The sequence below is a fragment of the Rousettus aegyptiacus genome, unplaced genomic scaffold (assembly GCF_014176215.1).
Source record: "Rousettus aegyptiacus isolate mRouAeg1 unplaced genomic scaffold, mRouAeg1.p scaffold_m13_p_1, whole genome shotgun sequence".
Classification (NCBI taxonomy): domain Eukaryota; kingdom Metazoa; phylum Chordata; class Mammalia; order Chiroptera; family Pteropodidae; genus Rousettus; species Rousettus aegyptiacus.
This window is the reverse complement of record NW_023416284.1, coordinates 44,397,270-44,401,981: the sequence shown is the minus strand read 5'-3', so window position 1 is coordinate 44,401,981 and position 4,712 is coordinate 44,397,270. Positions and strand designations below refer to the sequence as shown.

The 4,712-nt window shown below is 35.2% G+C and overlaps 1 pseudogene; it reads left to right on the top strand.

The window, feature by feature from the left end:
• Window positions 1-4,206: 4,206 nt before the first annotated feature.
• LOC118607314 lies at window positions 4,207-4,325 on the top strand (annotated as a pseudogene).
• Window positions 4,326-4,712: the final 387 nt, after the last annotated feature.

Below are 4,712 nucleotides of genomic sequence, written 5' to 3'. Positions count from 1 at the left end.
TATGCCAGCTAGCTTCAGTTTGCAGTATGGTTGCTCCCATGTGTCTCCAGGTTCAGTACGGGCAGCAACCAATTGTGGATCACTTTGTAGCACCTCCTAAGTAGCCCCAGGCCAGTTATAGGCAGCAGCTGACCTTGGCCTCCACAGGAGCACCCCCAAAGAGGCCCAGAACCAACTCACAGAGAGGCCTGCTTCAGACCACAACAGATCACCATCTGATTAAGCCCACAAATGACACATCCAAAGGGTGGTCTCAGCAGGCACCAGAGCCCACTTGAGTAAATCTCACTCCTTTGCTGTGGTCATGGCTGGTCCTCACAGCCAGTTGGTCTGAGGATCAGCCCTACCCACTGACGTGCCAACAGCAATCAAGGCTCAACCACAACAGGAGGATACACACAACTCACACAAGGGGGACACACCTGGAGCACCCAGCGCAGGTACTCAGAGAGACTACTACTTAAGGTCACCTGGTCAAGACTGAGAGACATAGCAGATCTACCTAATACATGGAAACAAACATCAAGAGGCAGCCAAAATAAGGAAACAAAGAAAAATGTTCCAAATGAAAGAACAGGAGAAAACTCCAGAAAAAGGACTAAACAAAAAGGAGGCAAGCAACATACAATATACAGAGTTCAAAACACTGGTTATAAAGATGCTCAAGTAACTTAGTAAGAATTTCAACAAAGAGATAGTAAGCATAAAAAAGGACACAGGAACCATAAAAAAGAACTAGTCAGAAATGAAGACTACAATAACTGAAAAGAGGAATACACTAAGAGGAACCAACAGCAGATTAGATGAAGTAGAGAATCAAATGAGTGATTTGTAAGACAAGATAGCATTAAACACTCAATCAGAAAAGCGAAAAGAAAAAAACATTTTTTTAAAATAAAAGTAGTTTCAGGGACCTCTGGGACAACATCAAGTGTACTAATACTCACGTTATAGGGGTATCAGATGGAGAAGAGAGAGACCAAGGGATTAAGAACCTGTTTGAAGAAATAATGATGGGAAAGGTCCCCAACCTGGAGAAAGAAATAGACATATAAGTCCAGGAAGCACAGAGCCCCAAACAAGAGGACCCAAACAGCCTCACGCCAAGACACATCATAATTAAAATGCCAAAGCTTAAAGACAAAGAGAGAATCCTAAAAGTAGCAAGAGAAAGACAGCTAGTTACTTACAAGAAAGCTCCCATAAGAATGTCAGCTGATTTCTCAACAGAAACTTTGCAGCCAGAGGAGATTGGCACAAAACAGTCAAAGTGATGTAAAGGAAGACTATAAGCAAGACTACTCTACCCAGAAAGGCTATCAATTAAATTGAAGGTGAAATAAAGAGCTTCCCTGAAAGAAAAAAGCTAAATTATTCATCACCAACAAGCCAGTATTATAAGAAATGTTAAAGGGACTTCTTTAAGAAGAAGAAGGGAGGAAAGTATAAACATGAATAATGAAATGGCAATAACTATGTACCTATCAATAATCACTTTAAATGTAAATGGATTAAATGCTCAATCAAAGACATAGCTGAATGGATAAGAAAACAAGACACAGACATATACATATCTACCAGAGACCCACTTCAGATCAAAAGACACATACAAACTGAAAGTAAAGGGATGGAAAAAGATATTTCATGCAAACGGAAATGGAAAAAAACCTAGGATAGCAATATCGGACAAAATAGACTTTAAAACAAAGGCTATGATAACAGACAAAAAAAAATTTTATAATGATAAAGGGATCAATCCAACAAGAGGACATAACCCTAGTAAACATATATACACACAACACAGGAGCACCTACATATATAAAGCAAATACTGACTGACATAAAGGGAGAAATCAACAGCAATACAGCAATACAATAATAGGGGACTTTAACACCCCACTGACACCAATGGACATCTTCCAGACAGAAAATCAAAAAGGAAACAGTGGCCTTAAAGACACGCTAGACCAGATGGATTTAATTGATATTTTTAGAGTATTTCACCCAAAAGCAGCAGAATATACATTTTTTTTGAGTGTACATGGAACATTTTCCAAGAGAGACCACAAGAATATTAAAATCATATCAAGTGTCTGCTCTAACCACAATGGTTTGAAACTCGAAATCTTTTACAATAAAAAAATGAAAAATACATAAACACATGGAGGCTAAATAACATGCTACTAAACAATGAAGGGGTTAACAATGAGATAAAGAAAAAAACAAAAGATACCTTGAGACAAATGAAAATGAAAACACAATGACCCAAAATCTATGGGACAGAAGCAGCTCTAAGAGAGAAATTCATAGCAATACAAGCCTACCTCAGGAAACAAGAAAAATCTTAAATAAACCATCTAGCCTCACATGTAAAGAAACTAAAAAAAGAACAGCAAAGCCCAAAGTGAATAGAAAGAGGGAAGTTATTAATGAAGATCAGAGCAGAAATTAATGAAATAGAATCTAAGAAAACAATACAAAAGTTCAATGAAACTAAGAGCTGGTTCTTTAAAAAGATAAATAAAATTGATCAACCTTTGACCAGATTCATCAAAAAAAAAAAAAAAAAGAGAGAGTGGACCCAAATAAATAAAATCATAAATGAAAGAAGAGAAGTGACAACTGACACCATAGAAATACAAAGGATTATAAGAAAATACTATGAACAATTATATGCTAACAAACTGGACAATTTGGAAGAAATGGATAAATTTCTAGAAACATACAATTTTCCAAGACTGAATCAAGAAGAAACAGAAAATCTGAGCAGACAAATTACTACAAATAAAATCAAATTAGTAATCAAAAACTCCCAATAAACAAAAGTCTGGGACTGAATGGCTTCACAGATGAATTTTATCACAGTCAAAGAAGAACTAATGTCTATCCTTCTCAAACTATTCCAAAAATTTCAAGAGGAGGGAAAGCTCCCGAGTTCATTTTATGAAGCCACTATTACCCTGTTTCCAGAACCAAAGACATTACAAGAAAAGTATAGACTAATATTCCTGATGAACATACATGCAAAAATCCTCAAAAAAAAATATTAGCAAAATGAATTCAGCAATACATTGAAAAGATCATACACTATGATCAAGTGAGATTTATTCCTAAGATACAAGGTTGATCCAATATCTGTGAATCAATTAATGTGATACGCTACATAAACAAAATGAAAGATAAAAATCAGACAATCATATCAACAGATGCAGAAAAAGTGATTAACAAAATCCAGCACCCAGTTATGATAAAAACTCTCAGCAAAGTGAGAATAGAGGGAACATACTTCAACATGATAAAGGCCGTATATGACCAACCCACAGCTAACATCACACTCAGTGGGGAACAGCTAAAACCATTTTCTTTAAGATCAGAAAGAAGACACAAATTTTCACTTTCAGCACTTTTATCAACATAATATTGTAAGTCTTAGCCACAGCAATCAGACAAGTAAAAGAAATAAAAGGCAACCAAACTGGAAAGAAGTAAAACTGTCATCATTTGCAGATGACATGATACTACATATAAAAAACCCTAAAGACTTTGCCAAAACAAACAAACAAACAAATCAGAACTGATAAATGAATTCAATAAAGTAACAGGATATGAAATTAATATTCATAAATTGGTTGCATTTTTATACTACAACTACTAGAAAGAGAAATTAAGAAAGCAATCCCATTTATAACTGCATCAAAGAAAGATACCTAGGAATAAATTTAACTGAGGAGGTAAGAAACCTGCAATCAGAAAATTATAAGACAATGAAGAAAGAAACTGAAGAAAATACAAATAAATAAAAGCATACATCATGCTCACAGATAGGAAGAATATCATTAAAATGTCCAAACTACCCAAAGCAATCTATGGATTCAATATGATCCCTATCAAAATTTCAGTGGCATTTTTCACAGAACTAGAATAATCCTAAAAGTTATATGAAGCCATAAAAGACCCTGAATAACTACAGCTCTTCTTGAGAAAGAAGAACAAAGTTGGAAGTATCACACTATCTAATATCAAACTATGCTACAAGGCTATAGTAATCAAAACGGCATGGTACTGGAATAAAAAAAGACACATAGATCACTGGATTACAATAGAGAGTCCAGAAATAAACTCACACCTATATGGCCATTTAATCTGACAAAAGAGGCAAGAATATACAAAGAAGTAATGACAGTCTATTTCATAAGTGGTGCATTGAGTCTATGGCCATGCCACCCTGAACATGCCCAATCTTGTCTGATCTCGGAAGCTAAGCAGAGTCAGGCCTGGTTAGTACTTGGATAGGAGACTACCTTGGAATACCAGGTGCTGCAGACATTTAAAAAAAAAAAAGTGGTGTGTTGAGAAAAGTGAACAGATAGATGCAAAAAAAAAAAAAGAAAGAAAGAAAGAAAGAAACTGGACCACTTTCTTATACCATATACAAGAATAAACTCAAAACGGATTAAACACTTAAATGTAAGACCCGAAACCATAAAACTCTTAGAAGAAAACACAGGCAGTAAACTCTGACTGCTTTCAGTAATATTTTCTTCTGATATATGTCTTTGGGCAGAGGAAACAAAAGAAAAAATAAACAAAGGGTACTATATTAAACTAAAAAGATTTTGCACAGCAGAAAAAAAACTATCGACAAATCAAAAAGACAACCTACAGAATGGGAGAACATATTCACGAATCATATATTTGATAAAGGGCTAATAT